The sequence below is a fragment of the Trachypithecus francoisi genome, unplaced genomic scaffold, assembly GCF_009764315.1.
Source record: "Trachypithecus francoisi isolate TF-2019V2 unplaced genomic scaffold, Tfra_2.0 Contig01558, whole genome shotgun sequence".
Taxonomy (NCBI): Eukaryota; Metazoa; Chordata; class Mammalia; order Primates; family Cercopithecidae; genus Trachypithecus; species Trachypithecus francoisi.
The window spans coordinates 2,914,552-2,936,722 of record NW_022681440.1 but is presented as its reverse complement, the minus strand read 5'-3'; the positions used below and the strand labels follow the sequence as shown (position 1 = coordinate 2,936,722).

General features: G+C 37.1%; 1 protein-coding gene across 1 annotated transcript in view; it reads right to left on the bottom strand.

Annotated features, from left to right (window-relative positions):
• CSMD1 (CUB and Sushi multiple domains 1) overlaps nucleotides 1–22,171 on the bottom strand; it is a 2,074,981-nt gene that overhangs the window by 1,139,284 nt on the left and 913,526 nt on the right. The gene's annotated exons all lie outside the window — the stretch shown is intronic.

Below are 22,171 nucleotides of genomic sequence, written 5' to 3'. Positions count from 1 at the left end.
CCATGATTGTAAGTTTCCTGAGGCCGACCAGCCTTGCAGAACTGTGTGTCAATTAAACCTCTTCCTTGAAAAGTTATGTCTCAGCCAGTTTTTTATAGCAGCGTGAGAATGGACTAATAAGCATAGACTTTCTCTGGTTTATTGAATATTTTAACTGTAACAGTGACAGAAGGTAATGTTTTTGAATTCGTTATTAGAAATATAAGTATATATGAACAAATAGAGTCAAAAAGGAATACCTAAAACACAAATAGCTAAAAGAAAATGAAATAATATAATAAAGATTCATGTCCTAAACTTAAAAACATTTGATAGTTGCCTGTTACCTTTATTATAAGGATTATTCTCTAACAAGGCCTTATTCATCCTGCTCCAAACAAAATATTTAGCCACATCTTGTCTTTCACTGCTACTCACCTCTGGCTCTCCAAGCCCTGACCCACCCTGGGGAATGAGCTCGCACCTCAGGCTTTGAATACCAACCACATCAGAATATGCACCATCACACAAGGCAAGCCACGCCTTTGCTTTAACTGCTAACTTAAGATCGGCTACTCTTTTCTCATCTTTATTTCCATTATCTTTCCAGTCTGAAGAACTACTGAAATCTTGAACTATAACATGGATATCAGTAAAAGAAATCTTCTACAAGGATGACAGTTTCCTCTGAATTATATCATCACAATGAAGAATAAATTCCAGCTAATAGTAAGAAAAATTGCAATTCTAGATAATTCTGTACTACGCGGTATGTAACTCTTATTCTCAATATAATTGGTCAGAAATGATATATGTTTTAAGCCCCTGCTTCATTTTAGTGATGAGTACGATGAAGTCAAGAAAGCTCAATGATGCATCCAACCGCACACAATGGGTAAAAACTGGTATAGTGATAAGTCTCTAAATCCAGATGACAGCTCTGTGAATTTCAGCTCCTCCAGTTCTCTACTGCTACCTCCCAATGTAAAGCCCATTTGTCACCCATATATATATGAGGAACCATAGAAGATATATATATATGTGGTATATATAATATATATGGTATATTATATATGGTATATATAATATATACGGTATATATATTATATATAACATATTCTTCATCATTAGTATCTTTTAATCATTCCTCAATCTTTTATAATAAGGTCTTAATAATGTTTTATATCAAATAATTAATTTGGGTCTCCTATACATATCATTATCCTTAAATGTCTAGTTGAGGCTTCACACCCTACCAGGAGTTTACTTTCACTGTTTTACTTTTTCGCCATCACATCCAAGTCACTCTGGTCAAAACAAAACATCCCCTCTAAACCACTGCTCTGCCTCTCAGATTCCTCCTGCTGTCAGTTGAACTGCTGATCATTCAAGGTCAGCAGATCCGCCCGGGTGACAGAAGGGAGGTATATTTTATCTTTGTCATATATTTGTTTCCTAAGACGGAATTTAATTCTTGTTTCTTACCATTCTCAAATTTGCTCTTTATGCTCTTGTCCCGATGCTATTGCCCTATGATAAACATTTTTCAGCTCATTCCAAAAATTGTTCTCACTCTGTTCCATGGGAATTTTCAGAGACATAAACCAAATTGAGCCTAAATATGCCTCCTTCCTTTCTCTGATTTGTAATTGACGCCTAATATAGCAATGTCCTTCCAGAAGACCTTGCCATCGTCACAGAATCCTTTACATGCCCATATTCGCCCTGCATGTGTGTCCCCAGGCTCTCTGATTCCTCTTTCATCTCTCAGTTGGAAAAAAATAGTGCTATTTCAAGAAATGCAATCCACCAGTAGGGAGTAGGAAAAAATATGTTTGTAAGAAATGCCTACATGCCAAAGAGAGAAATCTTCAAATAATTTACATGGAAAATGCTATAATGAACTTTAAATTCAGCTTACACATTTCCAATGGCAATTCAGTTTGCTATTTTCAACTCTTTGCTGCATTTCTACATCATTTTTTTCTTTTAATTTTATTACACATATCAACATATTACATAATTGAACTATGCATTCATAATCTAGACCTAACTCTGCCATAATGATGAGTTTGATATCCAACTTTTATAAATATAAAATCTTAGTTGTGAAATACAGGATTTTTTTTAAGTTTTTCTATATTTCACATGTATTTCTAACTATCCTTTTGAGAAAAAACTTGCTATCTTCTTGCTAATAAATGTTTAAAATTATTTGTTCTCCATAGGTTACTTTAAGGCAACCCATATATTTACACTTCAGGCCTGGCATAGTGGCTCACACCTGTAATCCTAGCACTTTGGTAGGCCAAGGCAGGTGAATCACTTGAGGTCAGGAGTTCAACACTACCCTGGCCAACATAGTGAAACCCTGTCTATAATTAAAAAAAAAAAAAATTCATATATGTAAGTTGAAAAGCTATGTTCACTTGACTTTCTCTCAGAATGTTGCATTAACAGTATCACTGTGTCATCCATCTGATTTCTTGTGTTCAGGTATGGACCTGACTACAAGAGTGGTCAGGAATGGAACTTATACAGTCCATTACCAGGGTCAGTTCAAATAGGGTGGTGTTTCAGGCAATTTTTATTCACCTACTGGATCATATAAAAGAGAAAAAGGCAAAGAATAAATGGAATATGAGCTAATGTTTTAGTCTACAGAGACATGTCCATTTTTTTGGTAGGAAACAACTGAATGAGTCAATATAGCCCATGGAGAATAAAGTGTAGGAGTTTATCAAGTACTGTACCATGAGCAGATAACAAATCGTGAATAGGCAATGTCTGCATCCCTTGGATCAAAATATATTTTCCATAATTTATGTAATCTGTAATCAGGCATTCTATTCAGTTTTGTGATGTCTATTTTAACTCTGGCTAAAAACGGCATATAGAACACCATCAGGCAGCTCCATTCTTCTGAGTTCTATCATCATAACACAGGCAAATTATTATTGTGCCTATTGAAACAATGAAGCCAGCTGCACATCTGATGCCAAAACACTGAAGATATTTATTGATGTATTTCACTTTAAAGTAAATACACTTTATTAGGGAAAGCATTAAAGATTTCTTCATGGAGAATTAGCTAAATTGATACACAGACACATTGTTTCAGCGTTCTTGTGGGTTCACATTAATTTATTCCTGTAGTAAAGTTTCTCTCCATCGTATGAATAGCCCAATGCATATTTTTGTAATGATGAAAAAATGCAATTAATAACCCATGTTCTCTTTTCGTCAGGTCAGTAGCAGGGAGCGACATCGTGAGGGAAAACAGTAGCCAGGGATAATGGAATGCTTCTAATGACCCTTTTAATACCATCTTCATAGACTGGGGCACAAGGGCCATGGCTCTTGCTTTTCTACCCCTTTTCTCAGTGTCTTCTCATGGAGTTGTAAAAATCATAAAAATCATTTGAAGATTAAGAAAATTAGGTTTGAATATTTGTGTTTTTTTCTAGATATCAAAAGGCTGGTCAGGGGCCAAGCTAGGACTCTACCACTCATCTGATAACAGTTTGTCTCTAACTTTCTTTTCCTCGCCCACTCCATGTATATACCTCCTGTAGACAGATCTGCTCAGTCTGCAATATACAAGCCATGCATGTCTGTGAAGCTCTGCTTGGGTTCATTCTAGCTCCTCAGTAGTAATGGCTGTCTCCTCCTTAAAACCCATCATCATTGCCTGCTTTTAAACGACTCCTACTTGGCAGGTGCGCACCATGGTTACAGTGTACCTAAGAGTAAGGTATGATCCTGCCCTTGAGTACTTCACAAGCTAAAGATGAAGCAAAATCTATACAAATATCAGAATTCTACATACCGAATTTCTAAAATGTACTTGAGAGTAATCATGCCATTACATACATTATCCACTCATTACATATGATCAATAAGGTTTTATTATGATCCCCATTTTGTAAGACAGGCACCTGAAGTCCAGAGAGGTTAGGAAACATTCAGCAACGCCATGTGCAGGCAAAGTGCATTACCTGGAGTTCAAATCAATATCTGCTCAAAAGATTATCATTCCTGGCTCACACCTGTAATCCCAGCACTTTGGGAGGCTGAGGTAGGAGGATTACGTGGTCAGGAGATGGAGACCATCCTGGCTAACACAGTGAAACCTCGTCTCCACTAAAAAAAAATATAAAAAATTAGCCTGGTGTGGTGGCAAGCGCCTGTAGTCCCAGCTACTCAGGAGGCTAAGGCAGCGAGACTCCATCTCAAAAAAAAAAAAAAAAAAAAAAGATTGTCATTTCTTCCACATAAGGTTGTCATTCAAAAGTATACAAAGAGATTGTCATGCACCTCATAGGCACATGGAAAAAAACCTCTTAGAAGAACAAACCAATTTTTCTTGGGTGTTTCAGGGAAGCTTGTAAGAGAAGGTGCTATTTAAATAGAACACTGAGACAGGAATATGTATTTACAAGAAATAGGAGGGAGAAAAAGAGTGCTTAAGGCAGAAGAAACTGTGTTTGTTTAAAGAAGGGGTTGAGAATGGGTTCTTCCAATGGACTAGCACATAGATTCATTTTGGTCACATGGAAAAAAACAGTGAATGGCTGAGCTACGAAGAGCTAATGCCATCTCATGAAGGGCCTTCACGTCTAAAAGTCTACTCCTTTTCCCATGGGCTCTTTACATCTCAGGCTTTACTAGGTAACTCTCACCACATTTGCCTTCCGATTTCTTCCATGAACCGCTCCTTTTGCCATTGTATCCATATTCCTCTTGTCTCTGCAGTTCTTCAGCATTTTACTCATCTGTGGACTGTGAGACTTCTTTCATTTTACCTCTTCCACAGAGTCATTTTGTTGTGACCTCCTTAATTATTTTACAAGTAACTGGAAGGCTAAGCCAATACTTTAGTTTTTGCAAATGTTAAATATTTTGCATACTGCAAAGGGTTGGCTACTTTTGTGCTCCAAGAACACATTTTTCCAGTTCAGATGTTGTCAGAGAGGAGCTTGGTTTAGGAAACAGCTCTGACCTTGATCTTAAGCAACGATGGTTTGGCTCGTTTCAGTGAGCAACTGTTAATCCCCCTCTGTCCTATGACAGCATAAGTTCCACCCACAGTTGCTTAATTTTTTTCTTCTTTTTTAGGAGATAGTATATATTAGAAGTTTTCCACTTCCAAATTTAAATAATATCTAAGATGGTTAATAATTCCATGACCATAGTTGTTGCTTGCCTTCATGTAGTAGAAAGGACACTGTCTTCGAAGTCGGGAACTCTACGCTAAGCTCTAGCTGTAGTATTTGCTTGGTGCTTAGCCACTGGAAAACCACAGCTGTGAGGAGTTTCAGGCTGACCATGGTGCAAAGAGAATTTCAAACCTTCAGATGATGTTTCTGCCATAAACTATGAACATATAAATTATTATCCATTTGAATGTGTACATTATCATCCATGGCCTAACTTTTGTTCAGTTTAAATGAAATGATGTCTGCACAATGGCTACTACAAAACAAGACGGGTAGGTCTACTGTTCAAAATGACATGGCATTATTACATTTTAATAACATTATACATTGTTGGCATTATTTAAAAGAAAACTATAGATTTTTATACAAATACATGTCGTGTATTAAAAGAATGTGGAAATCATTTCACCTAATCATTTGCCCATAGAAAGTGAATCAAAATTAATATTATGGTCATCATCTTCCTCTCCCTCCAAGTCTGCCCTGCTTAGGCAACTGGCACTTGGTCATTGCTCAGTAGAAGAAGGAAAAGTATGATTTGAGTTCTTAAGTGGGCACTTGATCCTTGTTTATCTTACCTGTTACTTTACATGACCCTTATCCATCCTGATACCTACTGAAAGTGACTGATTTTTGGACAGTGTTTTTATTGTTAAGTAGGTTTGGAATAATGTGGTTGAAGAGGGCAACCACATGTCATATATGCCAATGAGAATTGGATTCACAAAGCCTTGGCAAAGTATGTCTTTGCTGTGTCAGCATTTGTTTCCCCCAAAACAGTCCTGTGAAAATTCAGAAACCCTCAGAGAATTTTATTTCCCAAAACTATATGCATGTAATTTACCTGTTTTCGCATTTGGCAATAGCGTATCCATGCATAATTTACAAAGATAAATGCAAGGTATGCTGATTTTTAATAGAACAAAATTACACAAAATAGAACCATAAAGACTTAGATGCTCTGCTCGTAGGACCTAGGTTTGGCAAAGTGCGTGAGAAACATTGTCCGAGAGTAATGATAGTAGTGATTAATACTATTGCAGCAGTATGTACCCAGCATTCAACTCACAGAATCTCAGGCTCTGTAACATGCTACGTCGGTGACCTCTGCAAATTGCCGAAACATTCCGTGCAGCGTTTTATGTATCATTCACAGTAACCTGTGAACTAATGGTAACTAAGTCAAAGTCTGCAGGCATAAGTGTCTTGCTCTTTGGGACACACAGCTAGTGAGGACACGAGGACCACCGGTCTGCTGGGAACCCTGAAGGGAGGGGTCTGCCTGATTCAGAAGCTCAGCACCCTTGAACTCCCTGCGCAGCTTTCAACTCTCATTGGACAATCGGAAACATTTTTAGTAAGTAGATATTTAATGTGTTCTGAAGTTTTTTAGATAAGAGGACAAAATTTGGTTTATGTCTTTAGCAGGTGAGCGAGGTGTGTGGTATATGACACGAAAGGCAAACTAAAATGCAAGAAATAGACATCCATTTCCTAATGTGGAACACAACAGATCTTGAACATGTGATTTATTTTCCTGCTCCCGAACTTCCAGCTGAATCCCTCCGAGAATAAGTACAATCTCTCTAATGGTCGGCGCACACTCCCTCATAAGCTCCACATAACCTGACTTGTTACACACACTCTCTTTTCAGAGAGCATTGTGGCACACCTGTCTGGAAAAGCTAACCTGCTTTAAAAAATAGTCCAAATAAGATAAAATCAATCAGGAAGGGGCGATCCTCAATCTGCCAGCAGTTACAGGACAGAGAACAAGAGAAGGTAATGATAGCAGCTGTGATTGCAATATAAGCTTTTCATTTATAAAGGCTCTCATCCAGGGGAAGGGGACATCTCTGGAGAAAGGCAGGCAGTATGCATTCATTATCCACTAGGCTACTCAAAGCAGCCGCAAGGTCAGGGAGGTAATGCAGAGAATGCTCAAGGATGTCTCAGGTTCGCCTCTCCTCGGCAAGCAGTAATACATTTGGAAGCTTAATGTGCACTACCCCAGCTTCTCAATGAGAGCACCATACCCTGCTTCAGGATGATTTGTGGCACGTGCAAAAAAAAAGGTGTTCAGAAGAGTGAATCTGCAGTACCTAAATGAAACCCATGGCAGTCTCTTCAATAATTTGTTCTATCCTGAATTAATAATTTCAGAACACTGCTCATCTTCTATTTATTTATTCAAAAGATGGTTTTAAAAGTCTAACCATTGATATAGTCTAGAGTAGGATCATTCATAATTTGTGTTCTCTGCAAAAACACATTCAACTTTCTGAACGTAGACATATGGGGGAAGACCAGGGATATTCCATCTGATAATTACATACAATTTATGACTTTTTACAGACAGATGCTTTATTATGTCCTAGATGCTCAATTATATTCAGTCATATCTACAAAGATAAGCACAAAGGAAGAAAGTAGCAAATAACTCTAACTACTTTATAAAAATAATGTACCCTCTTCCTAACTGCAACATCTTTCCAGTAGTTCGAGAATCCTTTTAAATGTACTGTCTTGTATTAATTCAGAATTTTAAAATCTCTCTCTTATTCTGTCTCTGCTTATTCAGCTGTGTGGTGTAAAGTATATTTAGATGAGTGTCTGAAACCTGAGTCATGAGTTCTAGCAGTGCTACATATTAATTGTATGGCTGTAAGTATCTTAAGCTCTCTGGTTTTCAAATTTCTTGCTTGCAAAAGAAGATACTGGTCAAAACTGTCCTGTCTAACACATAGGTTTCTCCAGAAGATAAAATTGTATTGCACATTTATGTATGATGTCATAGTTATTATATTCCTTTCTGGAGTTTAGAAGCTAAATTTTATCAGTTTTATTAGCACTACAAGACAAAAGTAACAGAATCACTGAAAAGGGGTATTTCCTCAGTGAAGAGTATTCTTTCATTTCTGCCACAGGAGAGGGAAAAATAATGTTTTATTTTAATATAAGGTACATAAGACTGGGCTAAATTATCACACCCCTCTCTAAGTATTTGATCAGATAGCTAGATAAAAATTCAGTAAAGGTATTGCTATGGATTTCATGTTTGTGTACTTCCAAAACTCATATTTGGACTTAGACCCAATGTGATAGTATTAAGAGGCAGGGCATTTGTGAGGTGATTAGGCTATGGGGATTCCACCCTCTTGAATCGAATTAATGCCCTTATAAAAGAGGTTTCACACAGCATTCATCCCCTTTTCGCCTTTGCTTCCCTTGTGCCATGGAGGGACACAAAGTTCATCTGCTTGGAGAATTCAGGAAGAATGTGTCACTTTGGAAGCAGAGAGATTGGGCTGGTTCCAGACACCAAATCTGCTGAAGTCTTCATTGTAGACTTCCCAGCCTCCAGAACTGTGAGAAATAAACTTCTGTTATTTATAAATTACCCAGTCTGGGGCGTTTTGTTATGGCAGCAGGAACAGACTCAGACATGCATTGTGGTAGCTCATCTGCAAATATGCCCAGTGATTCTCATCTCCTAGCAAGCAAGCTCTGTGTGGTCCCCTCCCATGCTGAATAGGGTTGATTGGGTTAAAACCATGGGGTATTGTGTGAATTAAAAACTGTGATTTCTGAATATAGATGATTGTAAAAGGTTTTGCAGCTTCCTCCTTGTTCCCTTGGACCACACCTTCTGGGGAGTCCAGTCACCGTGTCATGGGGAAAACTAAATTACCCTACGGGGAGGCCCACGTGACAAGGAATGGAGGTCCCCCTACCAATGGCTGGAAAGGAACTGAAGCTGTGCTCATGCTGACCTGGTTGACTCAGAACACTATATCCAACAGCTGCAGAATATGTAACTGTCTTCAAGGACAAATGGAGATACTGATTAAAATAGATAATATGCTACACTATGAAACAATTCTCAATGAAGTCCAAAAAATTTAAATTCTAAAGAGTATTTTCTCTGACCAAATTGGGAAAAGGTAAAAAGAGCATTTTTTAAAGACCCCAAATATCTGGAAACCAGGCAAAACACTGTTGAATACACAATGGATCCAATAAATTATTACAAATAAAGTTAAGAAAAGTTCCAACCAAATAATTACAAAATTAAAACATATAAAACATGTTGGATTCAGTTAAAGCAGTGCTCATGGGGGAGTGTGTAGCTTAAATGCTTATATTACACTCGAAAAACCATATAAACTCAATTATTTAAGATCCTGCCTCAGGAAGTCAATAGGAAAAAATATATAAAATTGTAAAAGGCAAATAAATAGAGATATTAGCAAAGTCAAAGGCATTTTAGGGAAAAGATTAATTGATAAAGATTTAGTTAGACTTATCAAGAAAAAGAAAAGATACATATTAACTACAGTAGGAATAAAAGATGCAAAATCTTTACAGATCCTAAGGACATTAAAGAGTGTATAAGAAATATTGTGAATAAATTTTCCCCCAAAATTATGACCACATAGGTAAAATGGACAAAGTCCTAGAAAATTACAACCTATTTAAACTAACACAAGGTAGACTATCTGAAGTGACCTATAAGAAAAATTTAATATTTGATATTATACACTTTTTTAAAGTTAAAATGACAGGCCTAGATGGTTTCACTGGTGAGTTCTGTCAAACATTTAAGAATGACTACAACAAAACCCAGTATTTTAAGAAATCTTTTAGAAAAGAGAGAAGGGGCAAAGATGGTCTAAGTAGTTCTAGGAGGTTAACATAATTTGATAACAAGTCTGTCAAAGACATAAAAAATAAAATTAAAAGGAAACAGACAAAAACAAACAAAATTACAGACCCCTCCTCATTAGGAGCCTAGAAGAAAAAAAAACATTTTTTTTAAATTAGCAAATCAAATGGATCAAAACATGTAAATGGCTAGCAGTATTTGCCTTCAAAAGGGTGGAACTACAGTATGTTTTATGTTTTCTCTTAACTTATGTCTAAATTATTTTTATAAGAGCTGAATAATTAAAAATGAAGGAATTTTAAAATGTATTTTTTCCTAATTTTTCAGTTAGTTTTACTCTATAGAGTAGCAATCCCTTACTACAAAATAAATAAAAATGAAAAGACAAAAATTGGAAAAATCTTTTAACTTTTATGGAAAAAATGACAAAAAATATTGGTTAAGAAAGAAAAAAAAAATACAACCATAAACGCAATCTAGAATTTGAATCAATATGAGATTTAAAATTTTTAAGTTCCTAATTTTAACCTCATTTTCATTTCAACCCTTCACATGATTTTGTTATAATTGCTATATTATTTAAAACAGCTTTCATTAAGCCTCTAACATTTTAATCCCGTTTTTATTTTTCCTTACTTCCTCAAGGAAAAGGACAATTTGTAGGTTGTTAGGAACTCAATTCTTTAATAAACCTTGGTGGGAGAGAGAAAATGAAAACGAGCCTTCCAGAGTTTCCCAAGCCCTCTTTAGTAGACAGCATAATATTAGCAAGACCAGTCGCGAAAGCACTAGCAATAGAGGCATTGATTAGCAATAACAGAAAAAGCATCCTCCCTGCTCTCTTGCCCACCCCCCACCCAAAGCATATGGCTTTTATGTAGCATTTCCATTCAAGTCTTCCTAAGCAAGAATTCCAGTCCCCCAAGACAGCTCTGTTCCATCTTGAAGAAGAATGACAAAAGCATGGTCTAATGCAAATGCATGCATTCAGTTTAAAAAAAGAAAAAAAAAACAAACACAAAACCACAAAAAATTGGCAATTTGGGAAAGCACCTGCAGAAAGAAGGAGATGGCCATGTTACCACAGCAGGCGCATGACAGGGAATTTAGATTTTTCCTTACGGAAACCATACATTTTAAAGTTCATAAGCAATATGTTGCCAGTTGAAGTGAATGTGTTTATAAATCAGGGAATATTGGTCCAACCAGTTGGACAACCCTGAGGCTGAGATGTCACCTGCCTTGAAGGCTTCACCATTATAGACTCTGCAGAGGATGGCAGCAGCATCCGCAACTTCAGCCCAGCTGGAAATGAATCATCTGATTGGTTGAGGGACCCTGGCAGAGCTTCTTCCCCAAAAATCTGTGCACAGAATAAGAACATCCTTATCTATTTAGGAAGTTCAGTGAAGTTTCTTGGAATAAGACAAAACAAATGGCATCTCACAACTCAAAGGGAAAAATGGCTAAATTGGAGAAGCTCCAAAAAACTGATAGTTTACAGTTTGGTGATTTCCATTATTTAGAAAATGAGTTTTAATTGCTGAAATCATGTTTGCTGATAGTTTAAAACCCCTTGGATACTCTAACTCTTTCCTAATATAAATTTTATCCTATCCATTCTTTGTAACCCTAACAAGCTGGACAAGCCTAGGAAGAAGAAAATGAAAGAAACAAATTATTGACACTTGCAACCACTTGTAGGAATCTCAAGGGAATTGTGCTCAGTGACGAAAACCAGCCCTAGGTTTAAATACTATGTGATTCCAGGATAACATTTAGGATATGATCCCAAAATGTTAATGAAATTTTCTGGAAATGACACATTTGTAAAAAAAAAAAAAGGAAGATGTGTGGCTTCCAGAAGTTAAAGGGAGTAAATATGTTTATCATAAAGACACCATGAGACTTCCTGATAGTCAGATAAAAGTTCTGTGTCCCCAGGGTTTCCCTGTTAGTTTCCTGGCTGTATTATTACTGTACTTTAGTTTTGAAAGATGTAACCATGGGGTAAGAATGGAAGGGGGCTATGTATTATTTCTTACAAGTGCAAATCAATCTACAATTACCTTGAAATAAACACTGTAATTAAAAGAAGCAGCAAGGACTAATAAAGGTGTTGTCTTGTATTCTACAAAAAATAGAAGCAATCAAAATATTAACAAACATATTTGTTTTCCACACTTAATCTCATTTTTCTGAATAGTTATTCTATGAGGTAGATGTAATTACTATATTTAAGTTGCAATTTTTTTCAAAAAATGCCTGTAAGTAATTTACTCAAATAATAAAACCTTACAGCTACAAAATAGTGCATCACTCTTCTGGTACATCTTCACCAACAGAGGTAATAAGGAAGACCTCCAAGAGGGAGTGACTCGCCCAAGGCCACCAAAACAGTCATCAGACAGAAGTTTCAAAGCCTTTTCATTAAGCACTAATTCTTTAATACTGAAACTTGAAATTTGAGAGCAAAATAAAATTTCAGTATAGGCAGACAGACCTCTAAATCTCTTTCAAAAATCATATTTTCTTGAAATACTATTACTGCTGCACTCTAATTCCTTCTGACTATACCCTGTCATGGAATTCTGACTCATTACAAAACTGACTGATCAACTCCCAATCTGTCAAGCTCTTAAAATATAGCCAGAGTTAAATCCAATCTCCTCTATCAGTGCAGCTTAACCTTGAATAAAGTATCATGCAGACTGGAAGGTTTTCTTAATGCACGAAGTGATTTCATTCTTTCTCATTCATTCATCAAGTATTTAAGCAGCATGAACTTCTTCAGGTACCCAGGTAGATAGATCACATTGACAAGTATTATTGAGTTTCTGGTCAATTAATTCTTACATCTTTTTCAACTGAATGACTGAACTTGTGCAACACATTTCTTAGTCTGAGATGAAACTTTGCATGCATCCTTGTCAAATTTCATCACGTTTCTCGTCGCATAAGAGAGTAAACTGAAAGTAAATGTTGGCAACAATCAGGCAAGGGTTGAAGCTTGTTAAACCCACTAACCAGCTGTGTGGTTTGGGTAAATTACCAGATTGCTCTGAGCTTCTGTTTCCTCATTTACAAAATGGGGATAATGATAGGTACTTCATGGAATTAAGTTCCTCCCCGGTGACTGCCTTGGGCTAGCCCATGAGAGATGCGCCACCCAAGCTTAGCCCTTCTTCCTGGAGCAACTGGCATTCAATCTCTGGGTGATGGGAGGTTGGGGGAAAGGAACAAAGACCCACTCTTCTCACCTCATTTCAGGGCATCTCAGCACAACTTGGCAGCCACCCTAGCTCTGAGCTCCCAAGGAATGGCTAAGTCCACCATTGCCATGGCTTCGGGTTCAACTTCTCTTGCTCACTCTCCTTCCTTCTCTGTCCTGCAGGTGATTTTTCCAGGGACCAGTCACACTCCCCAGGGAACCACTTGCGAGTCAACCTCCAAGTCTGAATTTGCTTCTCAAAGAACACGACCTAACACACATAGCTGTTCTTGCATTTTGAGCAGATGCTCTTAATTCTCTAAATGTTAAATGAAGTAGAAACTACCCAACTTCTGTCCCTTTTCACTGGTATTGAAACCTATTATTTTTATCCTCTCTGGTGTCAGAAAGCGAGGTGAGGCTTTCCCTGGCTATAATTTCTGTCCTTACACACTTGATTTCATTAGCTGTCTTACTTTCTGTCTCTCTCTCCTTCCCAAATCTTTTTTCTTTGATACTCTCACATGTTCACTCTTTCTCATTTTGTGTTTGCTCATTCTTCCTCTCATGTCTCTGCCTGGCATCCTGCCTCCCAGTCTCTCAACTGCACCCTTTCTTCTGTCTCTGCCATTCTCTCAATCTTCTTTCTATATTTTCTCTTTGATATTGTCTCACATTTATTTTTATTTATTTTAGTTTTTTTTTTTTCCTTTGTCACCCAGCATAACAATTCCTACCTTACGTGACCTAAGGGAATTTCTACCCTGCTTAATTCTGCTTATCTTTAGGAAAAAAGATGCCTGAAGTGAAAATTACCCCTTGTGACCAAACAGGCTTAGAATGGTGGTATCCAAGAGAGCAGCTCACTTGACCTCTGAAGAATGTCTAACTTTATTAAAAAATCATTTCTGTGCTAGATGACATTCCCCTGGCACCATGACCTTTGACAATCACCATGACAATGACCAGAGGAAACCACAAAAGGAGAAAGAGGAAGGATGACCACACTGGGGTTCTGAGGCAGTCTCTGCCCATCCCAGAAAAGACATGAATATTTGTCCTCTTGTTTTTAATGCCCAGTCGCCTCATTAAAGATGGCTGATCTCTGCCTTCCTGGCTCTCAGAGCTGAGAAGTAGATTTGTGAGCCAAGCTCCCACTTCTCAATTCCATGGCCATTGAATAAAGCCTGCAATGCTAGAGGCTCACTTTTGGTTTCCCATATTGGCTTTGCAGCGCAGAAGAGGGAAACATCTTACTTTTGGGGGAACTACCTTTGTCGGTAACACCTTTTGTCAGGTTTCCTCTCCAAACTCCTTGAATTTCTCAGCCTCTGTCTCTCTCCATCCACCCAACATCATCTCTCTTCACTGGTTACCCGTCTTCTTGTTTTCAACGCATGCCACTGGTTAGGATGCAAAACTAAATCTCTCAAACTTAAAAATAAATATCATTTCCTGAGACTACCCATCCCACAGGTATTCTAACTCTCTCTCTCTACCCTTCCCAGCCAAACAGGTTGAGAGTAAAGCCCAAACTCATTGCCTTCATGTTGTCACCTTCAGCTCATTTCTCGGTTCACTGCAATCAGCTCCCTGACCCCACAGCTCTGCAGGGACTTCTCTAATGTGAGATCCTACCACCATTCATTCCAACAGCCTCAGTTGCCACCCTCCAAGACTAAACACATTCAGCCCTCAGCATGTGGACTCATCCCTCCCTCTGGAATCACTAGTCTCCTGGTTTCCATGACACCACTGTGTTCCACCCACAATCTTCCCCCTCCTGCTCACTTTCATATTCACTGAAAAAGCACTCCCCTGCCCAGGTCTTTCCTGAACTCCCTGAAAGGTCACACACCCCTGTTCTGTGCTCCCTTGATGCATACAGATCCGTTTGCTGAGGGTCTCAAACCTTATTCTTGTAGAGAATGAAGATATACTGGTCTTGCCACCAGAGCTTCTAACAAATAGTACTAGGTAGGATTCAGGAAACTTAACACAATCCTCCTAGAGATTGCAGTGCTTAACAAAACATTGCTTGGCATGACATTCCCCACGCTTTATGGTGACAATCTGTTTGGCTGCCTGCCTTTTATATTACCTATAAGCTCCATAAGGACATGGGTCATGTCCATCTGGCTCAGCACATTTTCTCCAGGAATTAGTGGGGTGCCTGCCAACTTGTAGATGTTGGAAAGAAGAGAATTTGATATGGGGGAAAGCACAGGCTTTTAGTGAGAAGATATTTTCAGAGGTTCTATGAGAAGAAAATTAGTAAATGGCACATGGTTAGCGTTCCGTGTCATTATTTTTCATTCATTTCTATGTCTCCTTCATAGTTTTTTAAAAAAGGTAATGAACCATATAAAGAAGTGCCACATTCCATATATCCAAGACTTATAGAGTATTCTGATTTAATACAATTTGGATTCTGACTTTCATTAGTTATTATACCTGCTCTCTCAAAGGTTAAATGGGGATATAAAATTATGTGCACCATTCTAAGGAATAAGTGAAGAAATGTGTTTTAATGGGCTTAGTAAAGTGCTCAACATACAGAATGTGCTCAGCAGAGAAAGCTAGCTCAAGATTATTGTAACTATTATTAGCACAACATCATTCATTACTTTTGGGTGTATTTTTCTTAAGGGCAATAATGCCACTGCGCCTACTTTTTAAACTCTTTTATTAGAAGAATATTACATATATTATTGTTGAATACTTTGCTGACTTTCAGATAGAATACGGCTGTAACATAAACCTACTCTCTACTAGCCTCATTTGTAAAGGAATTATATTTGACATTGATTTGTCATAGGACGTGGAGATCTTAGAATGAGCAAAACTTAACTTACACTTGGATACAGCTTTTAACTCTGGAAGCTAGTCATTCATAGAATACAATCTTAACTGGCTTGATACTGTTTTGAACGTAACCTCCAGTTTTGACGACAGTACACGATTGTCTTGCAAAATATTTTTGGCTTGTTTTTGAGAAGTTATCTCTTAAGTTCTGTTGTCAAACAGCTTACGTTCTAATTAAGAAACTTAAAGCAACTAGGTAATAACGTTTCTAAAGAAACATTAAACATGAGTCATTATGTATCATGCCTTAAAAATAAATTACAAAGTGTCAGATTTTCCACTCTTTCTCCTTTTTAATTAACACCCTGGTCTTGATTGGATGTGTTTAACTTTTTTAAAAACAAAAATGGGAAGGTTTTAAAATATAAAACAAACAGCTAGAAATAAGTCCTATTACTTCATGGAAAGCTTTGTACACCTCTTCATGTCTTGAATTATCTTTCTTTTACAACACAAACTAAAATCTGTAGGTGTGTAGACTAGACCTTCAAGTCTGATACATGAATTCTCAGAATTCCAAAGGAAGGTCCCTGAAATTGATGGTTACTACTAAAAATTTAAGTAGAAGAAAGCACATCAATTTCCTAATTTAATCTTTAGTAGATTCTAGTAGAGTTTTAAATAAATTGTACTTAAACATTAAACTAACACATACAAAAACTGAAATAGTGGGTTATAATTTATCATAATTCATTGATGGGTGGTTAAAGAACATATATTCTTTAAGTAGAATGAAGAAATAGAAATATTTGGTGAAGAGATGCCATAACTATTTTGCTAATAGATGCTGTCTACATAATTACTAAGATACGGGGCAGTCTTATTTTTTTTCTTTCCTTTCCTGAGATGGAGTCTTGCTGTGTCACCCAGGCTGGAGTGCAGTGGCGCAATCTTGGCTGACTGCAACCTCCACCTCTTGGGTTCAAGTGACCGTCCATATTCTATCACAAGTAGCCACCATCACACCCAGCTATCTTTTGTAATTTTAGTAGACATGGGGTTTCACCACTTTGGCTAGGCTGGTCTTGAACTCCTGACCTCAAGTGATCCACCTGCCTCGGCCTCCCAAAGTGCTGAGATTACAGGCTTGAACCACCACTCCCTGCCAAAAGCAGTCTTAAAGATGAATAATGAGGATGCTAATTTAATAAAATTTGCATTTTATTAAAATTCTGATCCAATAAATATTTTGCTATAGTTAGAATGATTCCATCATTGAATTTGAAATGACCATGGAAGAAAACAAATATCAAACAAATTTTAATGAACTTCTCAATTTTCTTTCACTCAAGTTATTATTTGCACTTTTGCTCCATGTCAGAAAAACAACAGAGGGATTTTTAAAAGTATTTACTTATATGCTGCATTGCTGGAAGATAATTATGTTAAAACTGGCACTCAGTAATGCAAACGTGGGCCACCACTGCTTTCTATCCATCAGTATGATAATTGCAGGGCATACACATCACACAAGGTAGCAAGAAAACAATTCCAATAAAGAGCCCATAGCGAGTTCTGCAAAAATCAATGCTCACTCCCTAAAATCTGTAAATACTTAGGAAAGCAGATGAAGGCATAGGCCTCTCTTGGTGTGCTGGTGTGTATACACGTATCCTGTATTTAAATTTTTATACTTTAAGTTGTGGTCACAAGGTTGGTAAAATACTGGAAGAGGCCTTATTCTTAAAATGGACTATTTAGCAATGGAGACACAATTAATAGATTTTTAACAAAATTAGACTCTGCATTGTAAGAACTGTATTGAGTTTTAAATAGTCAGTGCTCCCACTTCTCTATTTAAAGATGTCATCAAGGAAAAGGGACTCACATAACTCTGCTAAGACATTTTATGCATCTAAAAAGTGAAACTACTTTTATATAATAATATTTAGTATATATCACAGGGAAGGGGCAATTTATTTCATTGCTAGTACTACTTAGAATCTTAAGAGTGACATCATTCTGATTATTCTGAGAGAAATACTTTCTCCTTAAGAGAAGAACATTTTTCCTTAATTTCTACTAAAGAGGACAATTTCAAAATTCATTGAAATTAATAGGCATTTATTGATAACTATTTAAGGTCATCCTAGAAAAAGAAGACAAACAGGCAAAACCTGCATTAATTTGTTCCAATCAACTGAGTATGCGAAACCCAAGGGAAACATTTCCTGGCTTCCTCCTTTCCTGTGTCTGATGTTCCAGGAAAATCAGGATGTGACACTTCAGCCACCAGGGCTGCTGTGCTCTCCATGGTAAGGCACTGAACTTCATATTTGCTTCACCATATTATGACACTCTTCTCTTTGGTAAAATGATAATTAAGCATATAATCTTTAAGTTTCAGTAAGTATATTAAAAAAAGAATAGAAGCATTTTGGAAAATTATTTTAAAGAAACGTAATTCTCTTTCTTAACAATGCCAATAACTAGCATAACATCTTAAGCAATTATGAGAAGAGAACGACTTGAATTTAGAATGTATTAAATCATTTCCAAACAGAATTCAACAGATCCTTTTTCTTGTGAATATTTTTCCTTAATGTGATTTTTGAAAACATTTTGACAACTTTTTAACTTCCATATTTTCCTTAAATATAACTTTTTTCCTTTTACTGTATTATTTCATGAAATCTATTTTTTAATAGACCAAATTTTTAATTTGTTTTGATCAAAGCACTTTGCTGGTTGAATAATCATTATAAGTCGAATTTAAATAATTACTTCTGGACTTTCCAAAACACAATTGTTTTTCTATATTTATTTCTCTGTATCTTTTATTTCTCTTCCTATCACTCCTCTCTATGTGGGGAGTATCTTGTACATAGTGTGGGTCAAAGAAAAGACCACTGAGGACTGTGAACATTTTTGTGACTTATTGGTTATTGCATAGTTTGAACAAATTCTGTTCTGAATATTGTAACCACATAATTAGCTCAAAGGCCCTTGTGCCTAAAATCTCCAGCCATAAATTATACAAGTCATATTGACTGTTTGCAGGTTTATATTAACAAGTAAACAGAAAATTTGAAGTTTCACATTATGTAAATATTTAAAGTATAATTTACATATATTTACATAATACTTTGCTACTTAAGCTAAAAAATCACATTTACATGAAAAAATAATTTATCCTATACAATTTAAGCAAACCAGCTTTTAATTTCCATAAGGTAAATACAAATGTAGAAGAATAATGAAAGTTAAATTTTATATTTAACATGATATTTAGAAAGCCAAATTGTTTAAAGCCAACAGAGGCATACAATTTTTAATGCAGTTCCCTTGAATCTGAGTTAAGATATTAAATAGAAGTTACATAGATGTTATGTTAGCTCATGATTCAAAGGAATATAGTGAAATTTTACATATTACGAGTTTTCTACTTTATATAAAAACACCACATTGAAAAAAAGTGGCAGAATATCGGTATGCTTTTTCTCCTTTTCAAAATCAAATTTAAGCCAACTATGATTGAGAGGAGAAAGTGAAGTTTTAAAAGGAAAGCAATAGAATGGCCGGGCGCAGAGGCTCACCCCTGTAATCCCAGCACGTTGGGAGGCTGAGGCGGGCGGATAACCTGAGGTCAGGAGTTCAAGACCAGCCTGGCCAACATGGTGAAACCCCGTCTCTACTAAAAGTACAAAAATTAGCCGGGTGTGGTGGTGGGCGCCTGTAATCCCAGCAACTCGGGAGGCTGAGACAGGAGAATCACTTGAATCCGCGAGGCAGAGGTTGCAGTGAGCCCGTATTGCGCCATTATACTCCAACCAGGGTGACAGAGTGAGACTCCATCTTAAAAAAAAGGAAGGAAGGAAGGAAGGAAAAGAAAAAGAAAAAAGATAAAGAAAATCAATAGAAGGCACTAGAGACCTGGTGTGAAGGACAGTGTGGAAGTGACTGGGTGGAGGAAAACGGCTTCCCCATCAGAAGGTGCCTCCATGTGTGTGTGGTGGGGGGACACAGCCATGCACATGAGTGTGGTGAGCACTCTTTGGAGACAAACCTGGGTGTGAGCCTGGCTGCACTAGCTGCCCTCGTAACCTGGACAAGGTGACTGTTTGTAAATCAGGGGTGATCTATTGGAGGAGGCAGTAGGGAACAAGGAGAAGAGTCAGCAGCCAATCCAGGCCAGAGTTGGCTGTGAGCTGAACTCATGGGTAACAGAGGAAAGAGCAGGTCATGTTTGGTTTTGAGAACTATGCTGGTGAGGCAGGGCAGACAGATGTGTGGATTTGCTGTGGGAAGTGAGGTAGAAGGAGGTATTGAAGTTGATGCCTGGATTAAGTCTGGAGCAACCATGCAGGGTGGAGGAATCTAACTTTCAGATTAAATAGCTTCGATGGGACATTCTTATAAACACCCAGATGGAAACAGTAATCAAGCACTGTGCTGTGCTTGTGTAGCTCAGAGAAGTCTGTGTCTGGGGACACACATGTGGAAGTAGTGACCACACTTCAGATGCATTTAAAGACCAGGAGGAAATGCCGGCTCCTAGAGAGAGAGCGCAGGGTGGAGCCTCCTCCAGTAAGACAAATGGTGTAAGAGAGATGCTGATCTAACACTGCACACGGAGTACTGGATGAACAAGGCTGCCAGGGAGCAAAAGCTTATCAGGGAAATAAAGGTGAAGCATACTTGGTGATGTGTTGGGGCATATTGTTGTGACTATTAAAAGACAGATTGAAGAATAATGAAAGTGAAATGTTATATTTAACGTGATACTTAGAAAGCCAACTTGTTTAAAGCCAACAGAGGCATACAATTTTTAATGCAGTCCCCTTCAATCTGAATTAAGATATTGAAGAGGATACTGGAGAGACATGGGGAAGTCATTGAAGGTTTTGAACTGGGATTGAGGAGATAGTGAATAAAGTATTTAATAATACAGTATTATACGGGTGGACTAGAAATGCAGAGACCATAGCAACAAAGATCTTGAGAAAATCATGTAAAGAGTTGAGCTTTGGGCTAACAAGAGCTTGGATTAATGTAATTGCAGAGGAAACACAATGATATGACAGACATGGAAAGGATTTGGGAGGAAGAGAGGTAGGATGTGCTGAGAAGTTGTTGGGGATGGATGGCCACAGCGAACACAAACTGGTTTGGTTACAACATACTGCCTCTCCTTCATTCAGGCTGATCTTTCATGTTCCCTAAGAGGTTCCTCCCAGGACATTAAAACATATAATTTTTAATATCAATTCTGTTATTACCTGATATAATATTTGTCACATTAGCAACTTCCTACATTGCCTGGTTGTATGTGGCTGATACAGAAAACTAAAACAAACAAATAAGCAAAAAATAATAATAATAATTAAAATAGTGCAGCTAGTGACTGTTGTTCTTTCTTGCAATTTGAACATTTTGTATTTTTGTGTTGTTTTTCCTATTTTCCAAAATTTGATGTTAAAAGAATATCCCCACTGGTATCAATGTAAACATGAAACTTTTAAGGAACTCGGAATACATTTATTTCGGAGAGTCAGAGAAAACCAACAAACAAAAGTAATGTGCATGTGCAGAGCTGCACGTGCTGTAAAAGAGAAAACACCCACATCCAACAACAACTCAGGGGTCCTTGTCAAATTAAAAGGTTGTCTAAGCTAGAATGAGGTGCATCCACACTTCAATTTGTTCAAGTCACGTAGTTTTATTTCTCTAAATAGTCCTATTACGTGAATTCAGTTCTAAGTTTTTATATGTGTATGGATGTTTGTTTATCAATTTGTTTTTGCATTGGAACCTGTTTAGAAATTTTTTTAAGGTGTTGAAAGGTAAACGATGAAAAAGAGTAGAAACTTTATACACACATTTTTGTTTCAGTAATTTAAATGTATCATTCCTAAAAAGATCCATGCCTAAAAGAAGGACAAAATATTTCTTAAACAAAAACCCACAGTGGTCAGAAACATAGTAAATAATAATAATTCATGGGTATAATGTGTGGTGTGTTTTGTTCTTATAACCACAGTGTTGTTTTATGTTATATGTTATCACAAGAATGTTGTTGGATGGTTCCTCAAATATGTCCAGGGTCCTAGATGTCCTATAATAAGTGAAGGCTAGCTGACTCAGAGATCAGTTTTTTCTTTCCAAAATGGAACCACTGAGATTAAACTCTTAATAATAATAATAATAGAAAGCAACAGACTTTCCCTGCTGGCTCTTGACAGCAAGCAGGGCCTTGGGCTGCCATTGTGTTGGGGTCAGCACATTTGTCTG